The sequence below is a fragment of the Fukomys damarensis genome, unplaced genomic scaffold (assembly GCF_012274545.1).
Source record: "Fukomys damarensis isolate Sample0158 unplaced genomic scaffold, DMR_v1.0_HiC HiC_scaffold_9, whole genome shotgun sequence".
NCBI classification, from domain to species: domain Eukaryota; kingdom Metazoa; phylum Chordata; class Mammalia; order Rodentia; family Bathyergidae; genus Fukomys; species Fukomys damarensis.
The window spans coordinates 31,915,527-31,929,299 of NW_022900921.1; the positions used below are offsets into that span (position 1 = coordinate 31,915,527).

At 41.4% G+C, this 13,773-nt stretch overlaps 1 protein-coding gene and 1 pseudogene across 1 annotated transcript in view; one reads left to right on the top strand and one right to left on the bottom strand.

Moving 5' to 3' along the window:
• Window positions 1-7,554, top strand: part of LOC109117738 — a 35,503-nt pseudogene extending 27,949 nt beyond the window's left edge.
• Window positions 1-13,773, bottom strand: part of Mcc (MCC regulator of WNT signaling pathway) — a 349,153-nt gene that overhangs the window by 286,218 nt on the left and 49,162 nt on the right. The window lies entirely within an intron of this gene.

Genomic DNA, 13,773 nt, shown 5'->3' on the forward strand with positions numbered 1-13,773 from the left:
TTCTAAACACCCCAATTACAATCAGTGAAAATGCAATAAAAAAATTTCCCAACAAAGAAAAGCCCAGAACCTGATGGCTTCACTGTTGATTTCTACAAAACATTTAAAGAAGAACTGTTGCGACCACTCTTTAAACTTTTCCATAAAATTGAAAGGGAAGTAATACTTCCAAATTCATTCCTTAAAGCAAGGGTTACTCTGATTCCAAAACCAGGGAAAGACCCAACCAAAAAAGAGAGCTACAGGCCAATCTCCCTAATGAACATAGATGTGAAAATCCTCAATAATACCAGCAAATAGAATACAGAGGGTCATAAAGAATATCATACACCCTGACCAAGTTGGATTTATCCCAGGGATGCAAGGATGGTTCAACATACGTCAATCAAAAATGTAATACACTATATTAACAGAGTCAAAGACAAAAACCACATGATCATCTCAATAAGTGCAGAAAAAGCATTCGACAAAATTCAACACCCATTCATGATAAAAGCCCTGCAGAAAACTGGAATAAATATTCTTTATCTAAACTTGATAAAGGCTATCTATGAAAAACCAACAGCCAACATCATATTAAATAGCCAAAAACTGAAAACCTTCATGTCAAAATCAGGAGGAAAACAAGGATGTTCTCTTTCACCAATGCTATTCAATATAGTTTTGGAAATATTAGCCATAGCAATTACATAAGAGAAAGAAATAAAAGCAATAAAAAGATAGGAAAGGAAGAAGTTAAACTGTCACTATTTGCTGATGATATGATACTCTACATAGAAGACCAAAAAACTCTGCAAAAAGACTTCTAGACTGAATTGACAGATTCAGTAGAGTAGATGGGTACAAGGTAAAAACTCAAAACTCAAGAGCCTTCTTGTAAACAAATAAAAGACTCATAGAGAAACTACAGAAACAATGCCTTTCAAAATAGCATCCAAAAAATAAAACATCCAGGAATTAATCTAAAGAAGGAAGCAAAAGACCTCTGTATTGAGAACTACTACACTCTTTAAAAACAGACCAAAGAGAATATAAGAAAATAGAAAGATGTCCCTTGTTCATGGGTAGGAAGAGCCAATATAGTAAAAATGGCCATTCTTCCAAACTGCAATACAGATTCAATGAAATCCTGATTGAAATCCCAACAGTACAGTTCACTGAACTAGAGAAACCAATACAAAAATTCATTTGGAACCAGAAGAGACCTAGAATAGCAAAAGCCATTCTAGGCAACAGAGACATGACAAGGGGTATCATAATCCCCAACTTGAAACTATACTACAAAGGCACTTTGATAAAAACAGCATGGTACTGGCAAAGAAAAAGACCTGAGGATCAGTGGAACAGATTTGAAGATGCAGAAGCAACTCCAGACATACTCAGCTACCTCATCTTTGACAAAAGAGCAAACCATCCTCACTGAAGGAAGAATAGCCTCTTTAATAAATGGTGTTGGAAAAACTGGCTTTCAACTTCCCAAAGATTAAAAGTAGACCCCTCTCACCATGTACTAAACTAAAATCCAAGTTGATTAAAGATCTAAATATTAAAACAGAAACAGTAAACTTGCTGGAAAATAAGTTAGGTAGAACTCTTGAAAACACTGGCATAGGAAAAGATTTTATGAATAAAACCTCAATAGCATGGGAACTAGCAAAAAGAATCAACAACTAGGATCTCACCTTTTTAAATAGCTTCTGCACTGCAAGAAAAACCACCAACAGAGCTCAGAAACAACCTACAATGTGGGAAAAAAAAATTTACCATTTGTTCCTCAGACAAAGGTCTACTAACTAGAATATATAAAGAACTCAAAAAAACCAGTCTTCCAAATTCAAAAATGGGGATCTGATGGGTGGGGGATTTAGCTTAGTGGTTTTGTCACCTGCTTTGCAAATTTAAGGACCTGAGTTCAATCCCAGGTACAAAAAAGGGGGGGGGTATCTGAAATGAACAGATACTTCTCAGACAAAGAAGCAAAGAAGTAAAAGCAACAAATAAATATATGAATAAATGTTCAACATTCCTGGTCATTTGAGAGATGCAGATGAAAACAACACTGAGATTCCACCTTACCCCACAAAGAATGGCTGCTATCAAGAAATCAACCAATAACAAATACTTGCGGGGGTGTGGGGAGACAGGAATCCTCCATTGTTGGGAGTGAAGAGTGGTGCAACCATTGTGGAAATCAATGTGGAGATACCTAGGGTTAGAAGTTTCATTCGACCCAGCTATTCCCCTGCTGGGTATCTTTTCAAAAGAATTAAAAGAATCATATCACAGTGATATATGCTCACCCATGTTTATAGTGGCACAGTTTGTGATAGTCAAAACTTGGAAACAGCCCAATTGCCCATCAACTGAAGACTGGATAAAGAAGATGTGTGTGTGTGTGTGTGTGTGTGTGTGTGTGTGTGTGTGTGTGTGTGTGTGTTTTAAATAAAATGAAGTACTATTCAGCCATAAAGAATGAGAAACTAGAGACATTTATAGCTAAGTGCATGTACATTAAAGACATACTCTTAAGTGAAACTAATAGGACACATGTAAATATCGTAGTTTCTCTGGTATGATAAACTAAAAGTGTAAATAGGATCAAAATGTATAACTGATACTGTGTAATGGGAAGAAAAGGTCTAAAGGTATAGGGGAGGTAGGAAGGGTGGGGCAAGGTAAGAAGGGAAAAGAAAAAATAAGAGAAAAGGAAAAAAAATGGAAACAAAGTCTTTGTAAGCAGGGAAGGGTAGAGGGGGTGAAGGGAGGCTAGGGGAATGGGGAAAAAATAAGAACCAAGATATGTCATATAAAGGTACAAGATCCCAACGATGAATGTAACTGTACTGTATATCTAAAATGTACCAATAAGATACATATATATATGTGTGTGTGTGTGTGTGTGTGTGTGTGTATGTATTAAAAAACAAAAACCGAATTGGTAATTATTTTCTAGACATTTCCAATTAATGTTTACTTGTATGTGATAGATGTGAGAACTGCCTCCACAATATCCCTCAGTGACTCTCAAAATGATTCTAGTATCCGTGCCCTTGGACAGACCCACCCTAAGCTACATAGGGCTGGCCTGTGTAACAAAAAAAAAAAAGGTCTTCCTTAAATAATGGTGGGTGACTTCTGTAGCTAGGCCATAAAAGATACAGGAACTCTGCCTCACTCTCCGGACTTCTTGCACTGGAGGAATCCAGCTGCCATGCTGTGAGAGCACTCATGCAGTCCTGTGGAGAGGTGCACGTGACAAAGGATGGGGCTCCTGGCATCATCAGCTGTTGCAGCAGTCATTTTGGAAGCAGTCTTCAGCCCTTGTCAAGCATTCAAATGATACAGCCCTTGTTGACAGCAGAACAGCAACCTTGAGAGTGACCCTGAGCTGGAATCACACAGCTCAACCACCCCTGGAGTCCTGACAGAAAAACTGTGGGAGGTGATACATGTGTGCTGCCTTAAGCCTCTAAGACTTGGGTGATTTGTTGTAAAACAAAAGGTAACTAATTGGGGGACCCTCTGGGGGTCAAGATTAGGGATTCCCTAGTGCTAGGCAAGCACTTGATCACTGAGCTGCACTTCTACCCTGGGCACCATTTTCATATCTCACAGTGAGAAAAGTAAGTGAGAGAAATAGGAAAGAGAGGTGTTTTCTGTAACACTGGAAGAGAATTCCCACTGCTTCTTTCTCACCGCAAACTCTAACAACTACTATGTGGAATATATAAGGGAAGCAGTTGAAGAGATAGATACAATTTTCATAATTCACCCAAAAAGAATGCTCACACTGAGTCTTCAAACGCAAAACCTGTCTGGAGAAATGAATTAAATTCTGATTATTTTAATTACCTAGGTTTCTCTCAATATATTCTGCTGACCTAAATCGATCTCGGAAATAAAGACTCTTCTCGTGGACTTTAGCCATTATTCTTATTTCCTCATGGTTCCCTTCACTTCCCTGTGAAGTCTTTGGTTGCTCATAGGTAGTCTCAGGGATAATCGCGAATATTTTATTGAACAACTGAAAGTCATTTACTTAATGGAAAGTATTACAGCCTGTTGTGCCTTTCCAATCAAGCTTTAAACCATGTGAAGGCAGGCTTTCAAGAAAATAAATGTGCATTATGCTTATGGAAGGAGGCACTCCACAGTTGAATTTCCCAGGAATTTTGAGCTATTGATCCTCAGCCAACACTGATACAGCTTTACTCCTCCAGTGCTACAGTTACCTTTTTGGATTCACTGGAAGACATTTTTAGCCAATAAGATCTAACCAAGACATGATCTTAATGCACCTAAACTCTGGAATATTGAGAGCTGGAAATTTGGACCACATTATGAAAAAGTAACATGAAAAGCCACGGGGGTGAGAGGGCAACGGGATGGGGCACGGAAGCAGTGAACTACATGAATTAGGGTTTCGTTTATACCTCTTTTTGGAAATGAGACATTTTGTCTAAATTAAAGCCATTAGTGGGCACAAGTAGAAAAATGTGTTTGAATGCAATACGGTTTGAATTTCTCACATGTAAGTATGAACCAAGACAAGAAAATATGGGGCCTACAGAAAAACTCAAATAGAATCAGGGTTGTCTGGTTAAAGGTTATTTCTGGTTTCATAATAAAGAGAAAGTTAGGATACATAATAGAAATAGATATATAATATTTATGTGTAATTTGGGTGCTTAGTTCATTTGTGCTGCCATAATAAAATACCTGAGACTAGGTCATTTATAAGAACAGAAATTTATTTATTTGTTGTAGTCAAGATTGCACCCAGGGACTTTGTACTGAACTAGATTTCCAGACCTTTTTTATTTTTTATTTTTGAAATAAAGTCTAACTAAGGTGCTAAATTGCCCAGGCTGGGCTCAAACTTGTGATCCTCCTGCCTGAATCTCCCAGAGAATGAGATTGCATACATGTGCTACAATGCCCAACTAAGAAGAGAAATTTATAATTCACAGTTTGGAGACTGCAAAGCCCAAGACAAAGGTACCAAGGTATTCCAAGATGGCACTTGGTTACTGTATCCTCCAGAGAGCACATACACTATGTTCTCACAGGACAGAAAGAAGGAATAAAGGGCCTAATTATCTCCTCCTGCTTTTTGTAAGAAACTCTCCTGATATATTACTTCCCCAAGGGCCCACCTCTTAATATCACCACAAAGGGGATAAGTTCCAACATGAATTTTAGAGGTGTCATTTTCAAATCTTAGTTGGTGCTATATTATTTATAATAAATTTTCTATCATTTTCACAACATTGTATGGGTTGAGTTATTCTCAATACGTTTTATGTTCATGACTTCCCATGCTAATGAGTCCTTTCAAGTATTGTTAAACATACATTAGGGTAGATTACATTAGACTGTTTAGATCAAGATTCTGTAAGTGGTTCTTTATTGTAGAATTTGGGTAATAAAGCCTACTTCTCTAATGAAATAAAAAATCGACCCCCCAGAATTTCTGTTAAGGAGAGTGTCATGTTTTTTCAAAGATGCTTAGACTGGTGCTGGGCTGCCACTCCCACTGTGGTCTTAATGGTTACCACTCAGTGCTCAAGCTTGGGAAAAGGGTGGGCGAAGAAGGGTAGTCAGGTTGGGACTTCAGGTTGGGGCTTCAGAGGATGTTATGGCTTTTATCTAGATGTCCCCCAAAGCCTCATGCAGTCATAGTTGAGGCTTTTGGAGGTGGCTGGATCCAGGGTGTGAGATGCTGGGATCAAAGATGTGATGCTGGGATTGATTCAATGAGTGATGCTAGGATTAAGGCTGCCCCACCCTGAGTGTGAATGCTACCCACCCTAAGGGACAGAAAGTGTCACTGTCACTTGCTGCTATGCTTCTTCATTACTTTGCTATCTTCTGCCCGCCATGAACTGTTTCTCCTCCGCGATGCCGCTCTGCCATTCCACCCTGCCTTAAAAAGCCAGTCAACTATTAAATAAAACCTCTACAAACTGTCAATTAAATAAATCTTTCCTCCTTTAACTTTGGGTGTCAGGCATTTTGTCCCAGCAACAAGAAGCAGTACGTAAGATAGGGAGTTTCTTAAATTGTTAAGAATAAGCCACTTTAAGAGATACCAAGTGAAATTCAGAAGAGGAAAAAACTGATAACTATGTTCAAAAATGCTTGGAGATTCAGGACAAAAATAAGTACAACAAGCACAAACACAGGATGATAGTTGATCATATAACTAACAGAGATATCATTTGTCAGCTTGCTTATGCCAGAGAAAGGAATATGATAATCTGAGCAGCATATGGACACAAACTACCAAAATACAGTGTGAAAGTTGGCCTAACAAATAATGCTGCCGCATATTGCACTGGCCTGCTGCTGGCCTGCAGGCCTCTTAACAGGTTTGCAATGGGCAAGATCTATTAACTCCAAGTGGAGGTGGCTACAGATTAATACAATGTGGAAAGCAGTGATGGCAAACTGGGTGCCTTCACCTCTATTTGGCCACATGCCTTGTCAGAACTATAACTGGTAATAATTTTTGGAGCCCTGACAGGTGCTATGAATGGAGGCTTGCCTGTCCCTCCTGGTACCAAACAACTCTCTGGTTATGAATTTGAAACCAAGTAGTTCAACACAGAAGTAATCAGAAGCACAGCAGGTGTCAATATGTTGCAGATTATATACATTACCTCATGGAAGAAGATGAAGATCTTGCAAGAAACAATTCTTTCAGTACATGAAGAAGGTAATTCTAGATATGATGGGGGAGATGTATAAAAGTGAAATAAATTAGACACACAGTTTGTTATTGCTTTTTCTGGTACTAGACATCAAACTCAGGACCTTGAGCTTGTCAGGCAAGGGCAGTGTCACTGAGCTAAGACACACGAGTTTAAGTATCACATGATTTCTGTTATTTGAGAAGCCTAAAATAGAAATAAAACACAAAATAAAGGACAAGTAATAGGAAGTAGGGAGATCTTTTTCAATTGGGAAGGGAACCAAGAGATGGGAGGGAAAACAAAGGAAGGGGAAAAGAATTTTTAAAAAGGGAATCAAAGAAAAAACTGGAAATGCAGCTTTTTCAAATGGGAACGGGATTAAGAGTTGGAAGGAACAGGGAGGAAAGGTAGGGAAAGGGAAGACAAGAAAGAAGAAAGAAAAAAGAAAGAGAAAGAAAGAAAGAACGAATGAACCAGCATGGCCTTAGGCTAGAAAGTGGGATGCTTCCCTTCTGAGCTGGAACCTTCCTTGTGGCAACAACAAAAGAGAGATTTAAAAATGGAAGATGCTAAGAAAGGAAGATTTTAGTATGGAAGTGCGCCCAGTGCCACACATGGAGAAGGGAGGCGAGCACAAGCCTGGGTCAGATCTCCATGGTCTGTTGGGTGGAAGACAGGGGAGGCTGTTGGATTCTCTCACACAGATGCTAACAAGAACAAAGGCTTCACCTGATACACTGATGGAGTATTTGGAGAATCCAAGAAGTACATGCCTGGAACAAAAATGATCTTCGCTGGCATTAAGAAGGGATAAAGGGCAGACTTAATAGCTTACCTTAAAAATGCTACTAATGAGTGATTGTTACTGCCTTATTTATTACAGAACAGATGTCTCTCGGCTTTTTTATGTGTATCATAGTTTAACAGATCTCACACACCAGAAGTCAGATCATGAGTGGCTGGCACAATATTTTTGTTGGACAGTCCTGATTTAAGTAAAATTGACTTCTGTAGTTAAATGGATAACTGTTTTTTCAAGTTTTGATAGTAATTCCAATTCACTAAATACTATCACTGTTTTCTCTTTTCAAATATATGGGTGGACTTGATTAGTAATATCCAACTTTTCACAAAGATGGATAATGTTATCTCAAAACATACTGGAGGTTGGTATATATTTAGATTTCTATAAATGGTTATGTGAATATGTTTAAATACTGGGGAAATCTATCATTGTCTTAGAACCAAACAAGACTCCCCCGTTTCAATTTGTGTTTATGAGCAGGAAGACAAGGAAGTAACATCTATATTTTTGGTCTTGACTATGCCAATTTAATTAGAATTTCCTATATTTAAAAAGTGCTGCCTTTTACTTACTGAAAGGCATTTTAGTGTGCTAAATGTGTAATACTAAATAAAGAATATTTAACACTTCTCACAAAAAGAATTAAAATGTGTTATGTACATATACAAACCACCACCAGAATGTAATCATGTACTGCAAACAAGTACTAATAAAAAATACATTAATAAACCCTGGGTTTAATCGCCAGGACTGCATGAAAAAGAAAGCTCATACTGCTGCTATATGAAAGAATCTAATCTATAAGAAGCTAAAGGAAAGTAAAAAAGAATTTGCGGAAACATCCTAAAATGCCCCCAGCCCAGAAGAATGATCAAGTAGTTCCAGAGAAGGCTTCCTTGGAGCTCAGGAGCAGGCTACTGAGGGCTGAACCGAGGGCTAAACAGTCTTCTGGGAAGATTTCTCAGATACAGACCAGCAATGTTGTCCATCGAGCAGCAAAAGATTCTTCAATAAAACCTCACAGAGTGGCAGCACAAGAGGCTAAGGCCATGTTTAGTAACAGGACGATTCCTAAGTTACGACACACGGTTACTAGGAAAGGGATCTGCATCCTTCTAGAAAGGAGACTGCGTGAGCGAGAGCACTGCTTGGGCCAGGGTGTGAAGACAGAGAGAAATCAACAATGTGGGATAGGGAGTCTCGAGGCGAGAGAAGTGTCCAAAGCAGACTCTCACAGGTGTGTGCGGGTATTACATGAGCCTCTCCCACATTCTCAGCCCTTCATAAAATCCCTACTGCTCACCAACCCTTCTGTAACCCTAGATTCCTCACCGAGTTCCAACAACGAGTCGCAAGGAGGCAAGAACAGACGTGGAGTGAGCAAAATGGGGCCACTGACATCTGGGTTATTAAAACAGCAATTATCATGATCATTCCTCAGTGTGAAACATCCACCACCATCTACAGACATGGAAAACCAAAAGCCAGTAAATCTTTGCAGTAGCAGAATAACTGATACTATAATCCATACACCTGCTCCTCCTTTTCTGCTTATGCACCTGGCAATGCTCACTTTTTGAACTTTTGTGAATGCCAGTCTTACAAATAAGCCCTACCTTCACCGAGATAAATGAATGGTACAATTCTGGAGGTGTGGAGGGGAGAGCTGGGCTTGAAGAAGGACTGTGTGTCTGAGAATTAAATGAGATGGTACTGGCGAGGGTTTTCTGCCAATATCCTGCACACACTCAACATGTAACAAATGTGACCAGCTATTCAGGAATAACAGTAGGGACACAAAAGTCCTTCTGCCTGCTTCAGTTTTCAAGGAAAATTCTAACCCTGATTTATGGCATAACATTATCTCAAAGTTACAAGGAGAAGCCAGGTGTGGTGGTGCACATGTTATCCCATCATTCAGGAGGCTGAGGGAGGAAGATCACCAGGAGCTACGTAGTGATCTGTTTTATAAGAAAAAAAGCTATAAGGGAGACAGGGGGGAAATGGATTCCTCCTCTGTACCAATATACTGAGAAGTTCCAAAGTGGAGTGTCCCCCATCCCCCGTCTTGGTTACTTTTCTCATTGCTGAAACAAAATACCCTACACTCAAAGTTAAAAGGGAAAGGGTTATTTAGCTCACTCTTTGTTGAGGTTTCAGTCCATAATCGTCTGGCTCTAAGGCAGGGTGGCACATGGCAGAGGGGCAACAGTGGAAGGCAAACTGAAGGCAGCAAAGCAACAAGGGAAGACAAACTTCTTCTGTCCTTTATATTGTGTCCAGGCTACTGGGATTTGTGGACTGATCCACCATTCACTCACCCTTAATCCCAGCACCCTTAATCCTAGCGCTGCACCATTAATCAACCACACACTCTAGATTCAGCCACCTCTGAAAAACCTCCACCCATGACTGCATGAGACTTTGGGGGGACATCCACATACAGGCCATAACTCTGTCCCTGTTCCTGTCCATCTCTGGACTGCATCTGTGTCTGTTCCCTGTCTCTCTTTCTCTGTCTCCCTGTCTCCATCTCCACCTCTCACCCTCCATTTCTCTCTCTCTCTCTCTCTCTCTCTCTCTCTCTCTCTCTCTCTCTCTCTCTCTCTCTCTCTCTCTCTCTCTCCCCCTCTCCCTCTCTCTCTACTCTTAAGCCTAGCTAAAGAAAGTCCCCAGCATTCCTGGCAATTAGATTGAGGTCTCTGGGTTCCAAATGCGTCTGTGATAGATGCACCTACTGCATCAAAGTGGCAGCTGCATTTCTCTCAGCATTTAATGCTAATCCTCCCTGTCATCTAAGGATAAATAACTACACATTGGTGTCAGGAGGCCCCAACATGAATCCACCAAGGGTTTCAATTACTCTTCAATGACAACGTCTTATACAAGATTAGAAAAATGAAAAAGCCAGTCGTGTGTGTGTGTGTGTGTGTGTGTGACACACACACAGACAGATGCGGAAGGATTGAGGCTCTCCTCAGAAGAGTCAGGGCATCGATTCTGCCCCTACAGAGGAGTTACAAAGACACCCACATCTAGGTGAGGATGTATGAGGCAGCACTGCGCTACAGATAGGGAGGGTGAGGAGAAGGGGTGCTTCCCACGTAGCCACCAGGGTCCCCGTTCCCTTGGGATCAAATGAGTGGCTACAAGCTGAAGCTGGAGAGTCAGACAGACCTGGACTCCATCTCAGCCTGCACATCTTCACAGCTTCAGCTCAGGCGGCCTCTCTACTTCTCAGTCCTCATTTCTTTTCTTTTTTTTTTTTTTTTCCAGTGCCAGGGATTGAACTCGGGTCCTTGCGCTTGCAAGGCAGGCCACCAGCCACCGAGCTAAATCCCAGGCCCTCAGCCCTCGTTTCTAAGTGGGGCCCGAACAGCGATTATGGCACGAGCTGCTATGAGGACTGAGCGTGACAGTCTGTGTTCACCTCTTTGTTTTTGAACTACTGAGAAATGAACCAAGGGGCTCTGCACTGAGCTACATCTCCATCCTTTAATTATTTTTTTTCCTTTTGAGACAGGGTCTCACTAAATCACTAAATTGCTCAGACTGGGCTCGAACTTGGCATCCTCTTGCCTCACCCTCTCAGAGTGCTGGGATTACAGGCGTGCATTACCACACCCAGCTATCTTAGATTATTTTAATACAATAAGTTGTATATAATAAATGCTCATTAAATATTAGCAAAGAAGTCCCTGTCTCTTTGTTACAGGATGTAGGCTATGACAAGATTCCAGGTGTCTTTCCTCCCACCCAGGCCTCCAGTTAAGTGAGTCCAAAGAAGGGCATCTTATCTTCTACCTGTGCCTCAGAGAAAATATAGTGAATGAACACATTAAAACACACACACACACACACACACACACACTGCACATTTCACAGATACAAAAGGTAAATTCCTGCAAGTTCAGTCTATATATAATCAGTCTAAATCCAGGGACCCACATAATCCAGTTCCAAGGGGTTATTCCTTTGAAAGAAACAGTTCAACAACGAAAATTATTAAAAATAAATCAGATCCTTATTTAGGCTCCTCATATTCCATCAAAAGCCAACTCATAAATAACCCACTGACATCCTTCTTCACATCCCTTTGCTTTCTTCTTGAAATTCATTACATAATTAATCTACACCGGCCTCTCTCTTGTCTACCCGAGAACTCTGCTGACACAGCCCAGCGGCTGCACCGGACACGTTTCCCCAGTTTACAGAGGAGCTAGCCCATGCCGGTCTCCAGAAAAGCACTACAGCTCCTACCTGGGAGACGGCGGGTGTGAGAGGTAGAACTGAGTGGGTGGGTACCTGATTCCCTTTTGTGATCATGGAAAAGGTAGCAGATCTGCACGCGCATGCACGTAACCTGCATAACACAACACCTTGCTCTACCTTCTTCTCCCTTCCCTTCCCTTCCCTGCACTTCCCCACCTCGCCCCACCCCCACTTACTAGGGATACAATCCAGGGCCTTTGTACTGAACCACTTCCCCCAGCCCTTGTTAGTGATAATTTGAATATTCATTCCTTTATTCACTTATTTGCTCATTCGCAGAAGCAGGGATTGAATCCAAGGCCTTTACAATGAACTACAACCCCAGCACTTTTTATTTTTTGAGCAAAGCTCTGACTAAGTTGCTGAGGGTGAGCTCAACCTTGTGAACCTCCTGGCTCAGCCTCCTACAGCGCTGGGATCACAAGGGTGTGCTGCCGCCATGTCAGACTTCACTCTCTTATTTCTTCACTTTACCCTCCAAAGCAAAGATGCAAAGATAGAAGACTTTACCACCCTAAACTAAAAACACGTGTCCTATCTCTCCTTTGCCTTTGCTTTTAAAGAGAAAGCCATGAAAATGTTAATAGTACCTCTCCTGTTACAGCCCCCCAGAGAAGGAGAAAGTGGAAACTACAGGGAGTGACAGACAGGGTGCTGCCAACTGGCTGATCTGTTTTTACAAAACATTTCAGACGTAAGTAGCATTTCTATTATGGGAAGGCAGTGCCTCCCAAAAGCAAAGGCAGAGCAAAGCCAAGTGGTGAACTGCTAGGTGTCAAGATATGGGACCACTGCCCTCTAGTGCGTACTCAAATGTCTTCAAAATCCCTTTATCAGAGATTTTACCCCAAAGACAGCAGAAAACAGAATCAAGCAAGAACCCTCTGCTGAACCATCCATAGAATCATTTTCCAAAATAATGCAGTTTATTAAGAGAACAATATCTGAAGGCTGCCCACCACCTCACTGTGCGGCTGCCAACACTCTTAGGCCCGGCTCCTCCTTCCAGTCCAACAGATGGCCAGAAGGACAGGAAGTGTAAGAGTATGTCACAGCTAACGTGGCACAGCCAGAACCAAGGCCCTAGGAAGCCAGCTGGCAGCAATACTGCCTCCGCTTTGTTTAATCCCTCAGACACTGGATTACGGAGGCTGTGGGCTCCAGGAGAGGCCTAGGTAGGCAAGAGGGGAAAGACTGTACAGAAGCTTGTCAATGTTTTCACGACTGCTCATCTGCACTAGGGTGTCTGGCTGAACATCAGCTCTGCAAAAGGGATTAGAGGACGTACAACAATCCAGTGCCACCTGACATACAGAGAGAGACTCAGAGTCCAACAGCAACGACCTGAAGGAGGAAATAGGCCTCCACAATCTCCCCATTAGCTGTCCTTTCTCTTGCCAATAATGAGGGACGGCCCCCGCACCCAAAGTAAGGGTGTCGAGCCAGCAGCAATGGGTGTGAGGAAACACACCCTCCACTCTTGTGTCTCTGACATTTTCACAAGTGAACTGAGACATATTTTGACCTGGGCCCCATATCTTTGTGTCTCTCCCTCCCTCCCTCCCTTCCTCCTTTCCTTCTTTTCTTCCTTCCTTCCTTGCTTATACTGAGAACTGAAAACAGGGACTTCACACTGAGCTACATTTTCATTTTCTGAGACAGAATTTTTCTAAATCACTAAGCTACCTAGGATGGGCTCAAACTTGCAATCCTGCTTCAGTCTCCTGGATGCCAGAATCATAAGTGTGCATGCTGACATCTGGCTTAGTTCTGCTTTTCAAAGGGAGGAATCAGACAAAGGTTTTTCCAGAAAAGATTTGTCTGTAAGCAGGAATTATCTTTTCTTCATAATCTGGTATTTCAAAATGCATTCTACACAAATTATTATTCAGTATAATTTTGAAGACACCACTACCACCTGAAGACAACCTAACTCATAAAAAGGGACTGGAGTCAGGCATACAGGTGCACGTCTGTTCTCTAAGCACTCTGGGAGGCTGA